This window comes from Lacerta agilis, chromosome 6, assembly GCF_009819535.1.
Source record: "Lacerta agilis isolate rLacAgi1 chromosome 6, rLacAgi1.pri, whole genome shotgun sequence".
NCBI classification, from domain to species: Eukaryota; Metazoa; Chordata; class Lepidosauria; order Squamata; family Lacertidae; genus Lacerta; species Lacerta agilis.
The window spans coordinates 79,268,201-79,284,722 of NC_046317.1; the positions used below are offsets into that span (position 1 = coordinate 79,268,201).

The window sequence follows — 16,522 nt, forward strand, 5'->3', positions numbered from 1 at the left end:
GACCATAGAAAATAAACCAACATGAGAATTTCTTGTAGCTTCAAGATCCAGTGTTCACTTTAAGCATAGTAAACAGGCTTTGGAGAATGATAGAAACCAATGGGAGATGTCAGTCTATATTTGGAAACAGAACAGTCTACAATGCAGACTGTATACCAGATGAGGAACAAGACTGTACCTTTTTTTAAAAAATGTGTGTGTCCAAAAAACCACAATTAGGACAAATTTGGATCATCTTCTTTCCTCATTTTGTTGAACATTCACCCATGAAAAGCTACAGAACTTTCTTTCTCTAAAGGCAACAGTGCCAAAACCACCATCACCATGCAGATAGGTTAAATTGTTCCTTTTTAAAAAACCAGAGAATTTGAGTTAACATATTTAAAACTACAGTATACCGTGTGACTACTTTCAAGTTAGGAAAGAGTTTGCCTATCACTGGGAATCAAGGCCCACTGAACCCTTCAGCAACTGTGCTAAGCATCAAGGGTGTGGAGTCAAGATCCCCAAGTTCTCTGAAGGTAGAAGTTCACATCATGATGGGAAGTGGCAGAAGCAGCAAGAGAGATCAGCACCGCTTCTTCCTCTCTATAACCTAAATTCCAGTACTGCAGGAGCCTCCAACCCCCACACAAAGGCCTTTGGCACGTAGAGGGGAGGGGAAGGGTCTTTCCTTTCACTTTACACCATGCTTTGGAGAACAATAGAAACTAATGCGTTCTAGGAAATACACAAGAGAGGGTGGGTGAGCAGATGGAAAGGAATCCTTGTGCTATAAATCCTGGGGGTATGATGAGTTGCCCATGCAGACATGACATCTGGATTTCTGGACCCACTTAACCTACCTACAGTATGTGAGCTTTTTCTACATTACAGGGTCAGTCATGGGAATGCCTTGGGATCATAGCCCAAACTGAAAAGTTCCCATGCCCAACTCACTGTATGATGCCCATAAATGTGTGTTGTTGTTTTTAAAGGTGCTATTCAACTAGCTAGAATGGATATAGTTTTGAAAAAAAAAGTTTCACTACCCCATTTTCATCATACAGTATTCCTGTGTGCACACAAGGCACAGGATCATGCCTATTCCTGTCAATTAAACTCCTGTGTAATACACATTTGTGCTCATATATAAAATGTAGTATGTATGACATGCAACTTTTTTTAAAAAGCAGTTTGAACTGCTCCTTTTTCCTCACAGGGAACCAATAATCCCTAGTGGTTTTCAGACATGTATCTACGGCAATCCTGTCCAACAGTTAATTCTTGTTTTGTATCATTTCCCTTGACTTCATAACTAACAGAAACACTTTCATATATTGAATTTATGTCTGTCCTGTGATAACTGCACATTAAATCCATCATGTATTTAAAAAGCTACCAGCAAATCCTAGTAATGAAAAATATCAATATTTTCTTAATAACTTCATCCAACAAGGATAATGGCTGTTTTTTTGTTTTGGTTTTTTGTTACTTAAGTGCAACAAACATTGGCAGATGTGTGCTATATTTTCTCTCTGTACACCAGTCAACTGACTTTTCTTTGTGAACAATATAATTGTGTTTACAGGCATTACCTTAGAAACCATTCATGTCAGTAGGCCCTTAAATCTTAAGCTAGATGCAAAACTACATTGCTCATATTTCTCCGATAGCTGAACAGACCTCTGTGTGCTTCTTTTTGTTGAATAACATGAGCCTGAAAGTCCTCCTTGTAATCTCATGTCTACCATTTGTAGGGCAGGGGGAAGGACAGAAAGATCAAAAATACCTTACGAATTTTCAATTCTACTTGACAGTATTCAAATCTATTTTCTTCTTCTCTGGTTGTTAAAAAATATACATATAATATATGAAGATATATCTTTTATTAACATAATAGTCCAACTGCTAGAAGGCTTTAAATATAGGGTATTTTGTGAAAACAGAAGTGAATCCAGACTGTGGTACCTTCATAAAACATAACCAATGTATGTTATTGCAGACCACTCTTGTCTGAGAGAGTTCTACAGACCAGACTGCATTTTTATATTGTAGCTTAATTTTGACCTGGCATTGCAGCACTTCCAATTTTCCTGTTTAAGTGTTAAGGGACCATGACACCATAATGCATCTTGCAATAATAAGCTTTAATGAAACAGCAGTTTTACATTTTACTGTTGCTTCAGTTTCATGAGGAAATATGCTTTACCTCTCTATACTCTCTTCACACGACAATCTTTAAGCCAAACACTCTGTTTCAGCCTTCCAGATCAAGGCCATTTACTGCAACATCCTGTTCTTACAAAGGCCAACCAGATGGCAATGGGAAACCCGCAAGCAGAATCTGAATTCTCCCACTTGTGAATCCTAGCAACAGGTGTTCAGTTGCATACTACCTGCAACAGTGGAGGAAGAACAATGGCATTCTTGTAGGGCTTCATTTTTTCATAAAAAAGGAACAAGGAAGTTGCCTCCTGACTATTTTCCTTCCCTGTTGGCTCCTGAATGAACAGCAAGCAAAGCAGCTGGCTTCAGAAAGCAAAATAGCTGGAACACAGTCCTTTGTGCTTCTCAGCAAGAAAAGATGAGGCTACTTTGGAGTGAGTAGGCAGCAGCCAACACTCCAAGTTCTGGGTGGCTTCTGTACAGGTGTTGACTCACTGAGATGCCATGTGTGAACAGAGCAGGTATCTATATGAATTCAGGTGTTTAATTAGAAGTTCAACTGTGTAGATGAAGAATGTCAGTTGGGAAAACTCATCACATTAGTCTAACACTCAACTCTGCTGTTATTAAGGCTCTGTCCTTATTAAACAAACTCCAAGACCAATTAAGAGGCATTTGTAAAAAGGTAGCCAAATTGCAAGGCACAGCACAACAACTTCACACAGCTCATTCAAAATTCTTGGTGTTCCACACAAAAATGGGACAACAAATGCAAACTGATAATCTATTTTGCACTCTGCATTGGATGAGCACAGACAATCATCTATTCAAATTCCTGTTTAAATTTGAGATGCTACAATTTTTAAATACCTAATTACCGGTAGTAATCAGATTGAGTTTCTTCTAACATAAGAGAAACTAAGAATCTTCAAATCATCATATAATTTTGTAATATATATTTCTGGGTAATGGTATCAGAGAACATTTGAAAAACCACCTGAAGTAGAAGTTTATAAACCAACTGAAAGTTTTCCTTCCATTTTATCAACCTAGTATTTTGTAAAATAACATACCTAGATTGTAGCTAGGATCCATGATTCAGAGATCTTTAAATACACACACACATAAAAGGGAGAAACATTTAAATTGGACTTTGTGTATTACAGCCTACACTTTATTTATGGAATATATGCTGCCCAATTTTGGAACTATTTAACTCCTGTGTATGCATAGGAAACAAAGTATACTTGATTCAAAAGATTAAAATCAGTAGGACACAAAGCATAACTATTTTGTAAGAAAAAGAACTTCCTACATATTGTTTCAGCTGCAGAAGAGATCAAAATAAAATAATCTAGAAGTTTGGGCATTTGACCCCAACTCCAATGTAAATGTTTCCAACAGCTGCATAGTTTTAGCATCAAAATTATTTTAAAATGTACTGATCTTACAAGTAAGCTAGAATAGTAATGTATCACCACAGGCACAAATTTTACAGCCGTGAGCAGCTACAGCCAATTGAAAGTCACATATTTTATATCAATTGTTCACTGTCTTCATTAGAAAAAGCTACGTTCCTTTTCTTTACTAAGCATGTCCATAAAAGAGTGAATGCTGGTACTTAAGGGCATTTTCAGGTTTTGCCACAAGAACATTTTACGTGTTAATAGGTTGTCAATGTGCATCCTCCATACACAAGTTCCATAAGGGTATCAGAACTGGAGAGGGCCTTTTTTTGCTGTTAACATATGGAGGGCACAATCATATAGTCCATGGGAAGGTGTCTTAAGGTTTGTAGGATTTTGAGAATCTCTCCCCAGGCAGTTAACCCTCCCAGTAGCCACAGAAAGGAGCACTGCTGTTGCTCCCTCTACTACACACACTATTTGGCTAAATGCAAACACTTTAAATGAATTATTTCTACAAGTATTACCACCACTTGAGCCAATTCAATCTACACAGTATCCGAGTTGTCTCAGTCTGGCACATTCATGCTTTTTAGCGTAGTGGTCAGGATTCAAAGAAGCCAGTCAGTTTGCTTCACATGCCCAAGGGGTTTTGGGATGGATGTTTCTAGAATGGCAGCCTCTGGGCTGCTTGGCAAACTACTTTTAATGCTGATGCAGAATTACAGAAAATAATTTGAGATATATCTCAAGGGCCTGTTATTTGAGAGGGAGGGAACCAAAATCCCACTAGGACTAGCCCAATTGAAAGAGGTTGCAATCCAAAGAATCACCAACACATCTCACTAAAACCAGCAAAAATGCAGTAGCTTCCAGTTAACAATGGGAAAATATTCGTGGCATGTAATGTGCCTAAGAATTGCCAGACATCTCTTAAAAAAATTATCTTATCCCCATATCCTTTATTAATCACTTTCTATGTTCTCATCTGAAGTTTGAGACAGAAGAGCACTATCACACTGGAGTATCTTTGGGATGGAGAGTTTACCTGTGTCCAGCTTTGAACAGGACACTAAACACATTCTAATTAGTACTGGAAGTTCAAGCACATACAGAGTAGGGACCAATTAGTTATGTCAGCCCAACCCAGGGCAGAAACAAAACAGCTGAAACACCCCTTCTGTCTTTTTGTATCTGCCTTTTGTTGGGTGTATGCATTAGCATATTTGAGAGAATCGAAGCCTAGGCTAAAGAGTTCTATAATTTGGAAAAGATACCTTATGTGTGAAAACATTAAGACCTACCATTACAATACTTTAGCTTTGAAAGGGGTGCTTTTTAAAAGTACCTTAGCTTAAGAAAAAACAATATCCATTGAAGTGGTGAGGAATGTTTAGTACAGTATTTGGTAATCCTAGATATGTAAATGCTACAGGGTTGGCAGAGGCAGGGTGGAATGCAGGCTGGCTCCCATTTGAAGAGGTGCTACCCCTTACTAGCATGCACCCTAGTAAATGCCCAATGCTCTTTACAGTTTCCATATGTTAGGGTTTCTCATTCTTATATAGGAGCAGGCAGCATTTAATCATTTCTATGTCCTCAAAAAAGTTCTCAGACTCTCTGAATAAATCTATTTTCTTAAAATACTGCTTATAAAAGGTTAATCTAACTCAAACACCTCACTTTATAAAGCAATTTTATTTTAATAAGATCAAGCTTTAGCCTACCAAAAATAATTCTATAATCAAATACCTCCATGGCGACAATGTGCAGCTATCCTATGTCTCAGAAGTGTTGGATTAAGTACTAAAAATTATTTGTATCAATTTATTGCAGGGTATCAACTTTTATATGATTCAGCCCAGTATTTAAGGCTCTCAACAGTGAAAAGGGTTTTAAAGAAACCCCAAACTGGAAAACAGTATCTAATTTCTTTCTGATGCTGTGTGTAATATTGCAGCAAGAAATCCTACTACTGCCATTACTATTTAAGGCCTGCCATGTATAACAGTGTTGCCTGGTGTGCCGTGGGAAATTACTTTATATATAGTCAATATAGGCACAGAGTTAATTTTTTAAACATTTTCTAATGGTGGTGTGCCTCGTGATTTTTTTCATGAAACAAGTGTGCCTTTGCCCAAAAAAGATTGAAAAACACTGATGTATAAAATACCAGATTTTGATACTGCTACCAGACCTATATCACTTAAGGTAGAAAAGCTGCAAGAATTTATGTTTGGCTTCTTCTGTGTTTTGCCAAACCAGTTTATAACATATTCAAATAAATTGCATGGCACAAACGTTTTATACATGGAGAAAATATTCAACCATTTGATTCCCCCACCTGCAGTCTGAAGAGATACACTCCAGCAGAACATTCATCATGTGGGCCTCTAGCTGATAAGAGTGTGTCTTTGAGTGTGCCACTTGAAGTGGCAAACATTCGCACATTATATGACACCTAGGAATTTCTACCATTTTGTGCTGACTGCAGAATGCAGCAAGCACAGAAATATTGTAGCTATAAAATCAAGAAACACCGAACTCTTCCTTCTGAATATATATACTCTCAAGTTTCCTCTATCTCACCCTAGTAAGCAGTCTTACTTGTTCATGGCCGACATATAACCAAAATTAACCACTTCTATAGAAATCACGACTTAATATATGTCAGGGAACTGTTCCAGATGCAGTGCAAGGTGGTGGAAGGGCTCTCCAGATGTTACAGAGAGCCCCAGTCACACCTTGCCAGCAGCTCCTCCTCTGGTAGTGAGAGGAGCAGCGAGACATCCAGCGAGGAGGGGGAGAGTTCACAGGGGAAAGGGAGTAGAGGCTCTGGGAATGCAACAGAGTCCCAGCACTCCCACAGTCCTGAGGGCGATACAGGGGGAACGCAATTTCCATCGCCCCACAGACGTCATGGGGTGAAAAGAAAGGATGGAAGGCAGGGTTTTCGTATTCCGAAACTCTTTTGTTGGGGTGAGAACAGGAAGGGGGCATTCCCGGATACTGACACCACTTGATGCAGACAGGAACTTTTTAGCTCTTCACTGTACATAGTTTGCACAATAAAGTCTTTAAAGGAAACAGCGGAGTCCTGGCTGCTTACTCATGAGCAACTAACTGAGAGCCTTACAATATAAAACAATTTCTATGATTAACCACAGCTCTGAAAGATTATTGCTATTCTGATTAGCTGCAACTCTTCAAACAAAAACTAAACCTATTGCCAAGGTTTTACTAAAAAGAAAAAGAAAAGAAGGTACATGGAAGTAACTCCCAGGTTTTTATAATTCACTACGCTAAGCAGCACTGCAGTACAACTAATTTTTAGCAATACATACAGCTGGTTTCTTCTTTGTAAAGACTACTACAACCAATCCAACAATACACGGGACATACATAATGGAGCTTGGTAAGAAGGCAATGGTTGGCATTTGTGTTTTTTGACTAAACAACCAACATTTGTTAAAATAGTCACCAACGCTGACTTACCCAGCATATGTTGTAACCAACTTATCAAGCAGCATGATTTCAAGTTATATAGTTATAATCACTCAGTCTTAATAAGAACAAAAATTATATTTAGTTAAACAACCAAGAATATTATGACTTCACGGCATCTGTGCAGCTCAGGAGCCCAATAATCCTTAAAAGTATAGGCCAAAGATTTCCCAGTGGGTAACATCATTTACTCCATTCAAATGCATTTGAGGATCATATGAAAATATGTTGCAACAAGTTTGGTTTAATTCCAAGTACCTTTTCTACAGTTTAATTGTGACATCTACAAGCAAAATGTATTCACCAGTAAGGAAAAATCACATGCTAATTTGCTTTCAGATTAGATGTTTACATAATAAAACTGTATCAGAGAACTAAATGATGTCTTCTCTGATATCTAGTATTGGGGAGGAAACACAAGTCACTGTCCCTGCCCTAGATTTAGTGGTGCTGTGGGTTAAACCACTGTGCCGCTTGGGCTTGCCGATCGAAAGGTCAGCACTTCGAATCCCCGTGACAGGGTGAGCTCCCGTTGCTCGGTCCCAGCTCCTGCCCAACCTAGCAGTTCAAAAGCACGTCAAAGTGCAAGTAGATAAATAGGTACCGCTCCGGCGGGAAGGTAAATGGCATCATTTCCGTGCGCTGCTCAGGCTTCACCAGAAGCAGCTTAGTCATGCTGGCCACATGACCCATAAAAACTGTCTGCGGAAGCAGAAAAACGCCAGCTCCCTAGGCCTGTAAAGAGAGATGAGCGCCGCAAACCCAGAGTCGTTCGTGACTGGACTGAATTGTCAGGGGTCCCTTTACCTTGGCCTACTCTGGAGATCTCTGTTTCTTTTTAGGAAGACAATCCTACACTTAATGTTTAGAAGTTTCTACCCCTCAGGATTTACTGGACACCAAACCAATGTGTCTGAAGCAAAACCAGAAGAACAGTGCAATCCTATGCATGCGTACTCCACTGTATTAAATGGAATTCACAGCTATGTAAGTGTGCATAGCACTGCAACCTAAATACATATCAGATGCAAGATCTATGCCAGGGGTAGGCAACCTAAGGCCCGGGGGCCGGATGCGGCCCAATTGCTTTCTCAATCCGGCCCAATTGCTTTCTCAATCCGGCCCGTGGGTGGTCCGGGAATCAGCGTGTTTTTACATGAGTAGAATGTGTGCTTTTATTTAATATGCATCTCTGGGTTATTTGCAGGGCACAGGAATTCATTCATTTTTTCCCTTCAAAATATAGTCCGGCCCACCACATGGTCTGAGGGACAGTGGACCGGCCCATGGCTGGAAAAGGTTGCTGACCCCTGATCTATGCTTTCTAAACCTTGACTGTTATTTTCAATATTTAAAGTTGACAATATGAGGTCCTTTTGATCAACCCAACTAACTAAGAGACACATCTGGCAAAAAGGGATTTGTCATATTATCCAAAGTGCCAGAAATTGTTCCCCCAAAAGTGGAATGCCCTCATGAGCCAATTTATGTGCTAACCCCCCCCCCACTTTTCTAACATACAGAAACAGGCAACACAACATGTTATTTACTAATCTCATTCAAGGATGCTAATTAAAGCTTCTGATATAGTTGATGTGAACAGTTCAGGAGGTTGAAAAAAGGAGAAAATTCCTACTTGTGGAATTCCTCCAATTCTTGGACAGAGCCAATGATTCCTTGCTTAGAGCAAAACGTTATTTAACTTTATTATGAACCAATTTAAAAAAGGTTAAACCAAGAAGTCAGCTAACTGCTGATAAACTACAAAACATACTTTTAAAGAACAACCACATGTGGCCCCAGATTGGGAACAAGAATATAAATGCTACCAGCTCACTAACTTTGGGCTAGTAAACTTCAATTTACAATTGTTAATCCACATTTACACACACAAACTGCACAGATTACTCACCCAATTTCTAAGGTCCAAAAACTTGATTACAAAAGACATTATACAAACATGTTTCCTCCAATTCAAATACTGTAAGTGGTTACAAATCTCCAATGATAGGATCCAACCTTCTTATACTTTTCTGTATTATTCATCTGCTAATTTTTATTTGCTAGAACCTTACACAGATTTGAGTGTCATTAAAAATGCTCAAAAAGTGTTCATAATGAATGAATATCTTTTATGCCAAAGGCGTAGCAAATGTAATTATGTGAAGGGGGGCAATTGTATTGGACTCCTGATGTTCTAATCAAGAGAATGAGAATAAAGGAGGGCTTGTAAGCTTAGTAATGGCAGCCCTGCTGTGGCAGAAATTTTGCTGATTTTCTACATTTAAATACTAGGTTGAACTGGGAAGGATGACATGAGATAAATAAGTAAATGACAGTCCAATAGCCTTACTTATTTAATCATCTGAATCTCTGTGGAAGCAAGTAAACTCAAAGGTCAAGCTTCTCTTTCAAATTTGCCTAAAGATAGGAAAGCTTAGTCATTTTAACTATAGGTAAAGAGCAGAGAGAAGTCCTTCAATCGCAAATAGAATGTGGTTTTTTTTGTGTGTGGTATGAACAACATTTTGCCATACCTGGCATAGAAGCAGTGAAATTTTCTATTTTAGATATTTTTAAAACTAGGCCATATTTATCACTACAGTGCTTCCCTGGCCTATAAAAGCCTAATTACAAAGTCTCGGTTTTACACAGCTGCTACCATACTGAAAGTCAAATGAGATCTGTAATTTCATTTTCAACCATTTTTCCAAGCAAACAGGCAATAATTTGCACCTTGATGCTGAACATACTGCTTGGAATTATACCACACTAATAGCAGTAGGACTTACTTTCAAGCAACACGATTAGGATCAGGGACGTGCTTTTCACTTTGATCTTGTACATATAGGAGGCAAATAAAATCTTCAACCATGCTATTTCATTGATGCAAAGTATAGCAACAGTCTTAAGTAATGCAGCTAAGTGTTTGAGAGCCAGAGAGTTTTTCAAAGAAGCCCTAAATGAAACAAACAAATGTGAAAGAATAGTGCAGAGTACCTTTTTTCCACTCATATCGCCACCCCCTTGCCTTGCCAGTCTCCACCAAAACAAAGGAGATATTCCAAGCTATCCAATAGCTCTCCATCTGGAATCTAATGCAATTTCTGTTGAAGGAGTCAGTAGCAATCCTCTTAAAACCCCTATAAATATAGCCTCCCTTTGCTATGGCACTTTTTAAGAACCACAAATTTATAAATAACACTGCTTAATTAAAACAAATCCAGGAAATGGCTTCCCATCTACTCTAAAATGGGTTACCATTATAAGACATGCTGTGGTTTGGAACAACAACACCAACCAGAAAACCCCAATGTCTATAGGTCATGAGAAAGTTATTTATGTTGAACCTTTATAGAAAAGCTACCCATACAGTACTTTGAAATATGTATGCTGTATATGTAACTTGGGAGGAAGTTTTCAGTACTGGTCTTTATTTCCTCTAAGGAAGAGCTATTCAGTGGACAATATAAATTCTCCCCCCCCCCTTTAAAGGGGACATTCAATGTTGCAATTTTGCCTCACATAGAATTTCCATAGAGACACGTACCAAAAATAAGACTTGTTTCTCAGCAAGAATCGTCAGCTGCCATTAAAGCCACACCTTAAAAAGTTCTTACCACACAGCAGCCAAGCAAGTACAAACTAGTGGTGGCTCTTTTCAGAGCCAAAAAATAAGTTGAGCTAAAAGTTGGGATGATTTGGTATTTTAACATCAGATCTTAAACAGGCTGCGGTAAAGGCAGAAATATAAGCCATCTTTTTTTTTTCTTAAGGGTCTAGTAAATGCATGGTTTGTGTGTGCTTCTTTTTTTTTTTACACACAAGTGTAGTCTAACAACCTTTCACAGGAATATAAATATTTAACATTTAAACCTGACAACACAGCACTAAAAGATAAAATGCCTTCCTGCTAAGAGCAATAGTGCCTCAGAACTGGAAGGCAGCTGTTGTTCCCCTGCCTTCTCTTTTGTTGCACCTAATCTCATGTCAAGTCATTCAACCAGCTCCAAAGCGATGAAGACATAATTGAATCAAACTTATAAATTTTTATTTTATATTTTAAAAAAACCACTATTATCAAATAGCTATATGTACATGCTAAGTTTTTCCAAACAGGCTAACACGCTTCTCTCTCTCCAAACACCAAAAAACAAAAATTCAATGCATGCACACACAACCACAGTGAAACTGAAATCAACAACAAACTTTGCAGAAGGGAATATAACTTGGTATGTTAGATCAATAGTCCACTCAAATATTTTCTCAGCTACAGCTGTTTGTTATGCATGATGATTATCTGAATAAAGCCTCAACAGTAGCATCACTTCAAGAAAACCAAGGGAATTCTCCTCTCTCTTTCCCCCACCCCCAGATTTATTAACCATGCAACATATACATTTTAGTACTGTAATCTCTCAAGTGGGAGTTCTTAATAAAAAGAAGTAACTGATGTCCCATCACAAGCTGGCATGCCTATTGCACATCTTAAATACTGACTCATCAATTCACATAAAACTAGTGGGGGGGGGGGAAAGAAGAGAGGATCAAACTCCACCTACTTTCCCTCCCCCACCTCCAAAGAAAGCAGTTTAACCTACTTATGTGAGCCAATCCTTTCATGATGATCCAGAAAACAACTAATCATGAAGTCATAACATTTTTTTTAAAAAAGGTATCTCAAGTCCCAAATCTACAGAAGACCCCCTGAAGTGTAACAAAACATGGCGAGAGAAAACATTTGCAAGCCATTGTTATAAGAGCACTGTGCTCAGATACCTTTGCAGACACAAAAACCAGCCCCTAGCTGCCAACAGAAGTGGTCAGCAAGTCAATGCCTGCTATTCAGTGTGTAGTTAGGCGTTTTATTTCTCTGCCTTCCTGATCATATCAGGCAAGCTTTTCAAGGCCTAATACATTGCGAAGAATGATATGACTCTTCTCCCCCCCCCCAACATATTTGTAAGTGTGTTACAGTATTTCCTTCTGTTCCCTTCACATGCAGAAACTTCCCTTTTCACATTCTTCTGTAAAAGATTTCACTTCATCTACATGATTAAGTTCCTATTTTTGCTTTTCGCTATATGCTAGATTCTTTCTTCTACTCGCCCCCCGCCCCCCCTTTCCACCCATCAGAAGCGATGTGTATATTTTAGCTTTCAAGGTCATTTTAGGAAGGACAAAAAAATAACCACAAGGAACCTTTTCGTTTTGTTTTCCTTTGCAAACACTCCATCTGAACCACAATGACGAAGTTATTCGAACACCCAAAAGCCCTTCAAGCTAGAAACCCAAGACAGAAATTTTGCTGGCCACCACTTCAGAAACTCTTTTTAACACTTCGATTCTGATACTCACAAGGCGATTCACACACATTATAATGGGGGAGGGGAGGGGAGGGGAGGGGTGGGCACACGGGACTGCGTGTCGAATGACTGCTTTTGGCGAATAGGTTTTTGTTTATTTCAACTGCAGAAACCCTAACACACCCAAAGTGAAGCCGATTAGCCAATAATTAATGTCTCCCCATATATAGGTAAGGTATCGGTATACGGAAGTCAGTTCACATCACCAAACACACTTTAATGAATTTGTATTCTCCTCCTCTCGTAGCAAAGTCTATTGTTGTTGAAGAGCCACAGCTCTTCCTTTTCCACTCCCCCTTTTTAAAATAAAAAAATAAAAAATGTGTATATACACACACACACAATTTGAGGTGGGGGAGAAATAACTCTGCAACGCCCCGGGGCAGATTAGATTCCGCAGAAGCAGCATTCAAAATGAAACTGACAAAAACGGATCAATAAACTTTTCATTAGCAAATCTGAAGCCCCCCCCCTCCACCCGCGCACCCCCTCCTTGAACCATGAGCAAAACACATTGCAAACCTTTCCTCCAGGAACATCCCTGACTCACAAAGAAGATCCTTCCTCTTCCCCCCACCTCCTCCTCCTCCTCAAGATCGACATATCGAGTATTGAAAACAAATACCTTATGTCTCTAATGGAAGTTTCAAGCCTCTACTTGGATGGCAGAGAAAGAAGGAAGGGAGAGAGAGGCTGCAAGCCAGAAGAGACAAGGCAGAAATCACACACAGCAAGAAGTTTAGAGGAAGCGAGGCTAATCTTCCCCTTCCTCATCTATTTATCTTCCTCCCTTTTGGTGGGTGGGAGGGGTGGAAAGAAAGAGGAAGAAATACAGTATAGCATAACGACGAGACCTTTAAAATGGGGTGGTTTTTGAGGGGGGGGAGGTTTCTTTTACCTGCTGCTGATCTTCTTCTGCCTAGTGGTGGCTGTTGGTGGTGGTAGGAAGGAGATAAAAACTGACACAACAGGAGTTGCTGCGTTTGAATGAGAAAGAAGAGAGGGAGGAGGGATTCTTGTGGGAGGAGGAAGGAGGGCTATTGGGAGTTAGCTTTTTCTTTTTTTTTGGCTGGTTGCGTGAGCTACCGCCACACACACACACACACACACACACCTGATCCTTTTGGCTTTTCTCTTCCTGATACCATTTGGGGAAAAGGAGGATTTGGAAGAAAGGTTAAGGGAGGGCATTTCCCAACAAAAGTCATTGGAGCAGGAGAGATGCTGCAATGAGGGCACTGCTGAAAACCACCAGTCTTGAAAAGGGATGGGTAGGAGAAGAGTTAGGTGCATGCAAGCACACACCTGTCCATTTTTACTGGGGAAGGGGCGATTCCTCCCCAATTCAACCGAGGATATGAATTTATGTGCCACCTTTTATGTCCCAGGATTTAGTAAGGGTGCTTGCAAAAGGACATTTCATTTGCTTACGTTATATTAAACATGTATACACTGCCTTAGTTCCAAAAGGAATGAAAGAGGAACATGAAAACACAAACAATCACACACTAAAATACTGATTAAAGAGTACTGTACATACACATGATCCTCCCGTTGCCATAGTTTTCTCCATAATTCCCTACAAAATTTCAGGACAGGATTATGACCCCTCCCATATAAAATGCTTTTTAAAGTGTCTACATGCCCTCCCCATTTATTTTAAATTGTAAACATCATCACCATCATCATTTTATTTGTATGCCACCTTTCCATAGTTAAAACAATGCTCAGGGCAGCTTACATGACAAGATTTACATAGTTACCAACATAACAAAAGTCATAAGCAATAAATAAAACACATCAAAAAGTACACAACCAAATGGAAAACACATAAATCACAAAATCTTAAACTAAGAATATTCCTTGAATCAAGGAATATTATTATTGTTATTAAAATTAGTAAGCCACTTTTTTATGTAAATATGCTTACGACAGAACTAAAATGAGAGCTGATGCATCATTACCATAACAATCAAATACTAAGCCATTTCAAAACTTATCTAGGATGCTGTTAAGCACCATACTCACTGCCACGTCACAAGGCTTTGCAGAGATCCACTGAGGCACTGTGTAGCGAACAGTCCTTGGCACAACTACTAAGTTTTTTTTATTAAAAAACCCCACAGAACACAATGGGATTTGTGGGTGCATGCGCCCAAAGGTTGCAGCCTAAACCCCTAATCCCATAACTCAAAACTCAACACCTCCTTCCAGAGATGCCCTGTTCCTCATCAAACACACTTGAGCAACAACAAAATAGTGGGATTGTAACATATATTGAGGCACCAGGCAAAAAAGTTTCTGTATAACCAGGGCCTTTGGTTGAAAGAAATATTCTAAAGTCTTTTAAAGGTGTTTGTGGGAGGTAGGGGTGTGTGTGTTGGTTCGTTACACATTTTGTGTTCTCCTTTTGTATTTTGAGGTTGCGACCCGCCCTGTGATCTTTGGATGAAGGGGCGGAATACAAATTTAATAAATGATGGTGATGATAACAATTTCCCAACGCAAAGTGCCAGCTCTGAAGGCAGTACAGTAATTGTTATTCTAATCCCTCTGGGTGGAAGCGATGGACGGGGGGGGGGGGGGTCCTTAAAGCGCAGTCCTATCCCCGTCTACTCAGATGTAAACTCCGTTGAGTTCAGTGGCATTTACTCCAGGGGTAGTGGTTAGTTACAAAAGCGCGGCCTAACGTTTAGTGGTTTGCCCATGGGCACATCCTCTGGAGAAGGGAAGCTAGTCACTTTCGAGAGGAAAAATGACCCTCGAGCTATAATCCCATTTCCCCCGGCTCTCTCTCTCTCCCCCCCCCCCGCCATAGTCGCGCACACAAAATCCCACAGGGAAAGGGGCTATTTCAGTGGCCTTGCAGGTTCCCTGCACAGTGACTCGCCCTAGCTGAGGAGCTGGCTTGTCGCCATGGCGGCCCACTCGGCTAGAGCCGGCCTCGTCGTCTCCCCCGCAGCGGGCAGGACGCTTCGGCCTCCCCGCAGCCTTCGCCTCGGGGCCCCCTCCGCTCTTCCCTTGCCCTCGTGGCGCCTCAGCCCCAACAGCTCGGAGGAGGGAAACGAGAGATGAGGCCGCCGCGGCCTGAGGAGATGATCAAGGCAGGCGCACGCGCCAAGGAAGGCGGTTGGGCCTGGGGGCGGGAAGGAGAAGAAGGGGTTGTTGATAATATGGGGCTCTTTCATCTAGGGCGGAGAGGGGGGCAATTTAAGAAAGTTTCCAGAGAGAGAGTGACCCCCCCTCCTCCTTAGTCTGTGACAGCAGAGGACAACGAAGGGGCCTTGGGTGGGTGGGGGGGGGCACCTTAAAAGATTCAGCAAAATTTACCGTGGCGTCGGCTTCGGCGCGCTGCAGGTCGCTTCGTCAGGCGTTCCTGCTAAGGGGGATACAGGGAGTCTCTCAGGCAAGACTCGTCGTGGAGATTTTTTTTTTAAAAAAAGCGTTATAGCGAACCCCGAAACAAATAAAAATGCTGTTTATCTTCCTCCCCGCCCCCATAAATTTGAGGAGGGATTTGGAGAGAAAATGTGTGGGTTCATTTTGGGGGGCGGGCCAAAGATTTAAGACATGGAATGAAGAACAGGGAAGCGAGGAAGTTATATGAGGCCAAGAAAAAAATGCTTTCGGTTTAGCTTTGGGAGCCAGATACATTTGTTTTATATTTATTTACTGGTCAGTGTTGTCACACCCACCAACCCACCCCTGAATCTGGCACATTGAGTCGTGCATGGGGCCGCACCCTCACAGGCTCACAGCCTTGTGACATAAGTTAGGCCTGCTGTGGGGAACTGTTGCCCCCTAGATGTTCGGGGGGGGCAACTGTTCCCTATTCATCTGCGAGGCCAAAAACTAGTGTCTTATTGGTCATTTATCCAGGACATTCGGGTGGATCTCCCCAGCGTTACCTGCAACCCTCTGGCTCTCTGATATATTATTTAATAGTTATAAAACTCTCTTTAAGCATTTGAAATACCTTGCATTATCTTGGTAAGGTAGGCTAGCATTATTATTTCCAAATGGCAGATGAGGTCCTCAGGTTGAGTAATAGAGGTTTGTCTAATAGCATGGCTTCATTTTCCCTAGCTGCAATATAAC

General features: G+C 40.5%; 1 protein-coding gene across 2 annotated transcripts in view; it reads right to left on the reverse strand.

The window, feature by feature from the left end:
* The window catches only part of ZNF217 (zinc finger protein 217), a 33,615-nt gene extending 20,188 nt beyond the window's left edge, over positions 1-13,427 (reverse strand). The window contains exon 1 of one of the 2 annotated variants that reach the window (XM_033153571.1): positions 13,323-13,427. The gene's annotated coding sequence lies outside the window, so the exon portion shown is untranslated. Of the gene's footprint in view, positions 1-9,850; positions 10,328-13,322 lie in introns of those variants that run through there. The other variant, XM_033153572.1, reaches the window with a different exon arrangement.
* Positions 13,428-16,522: the final 3,095 nt, after the last annotated feature.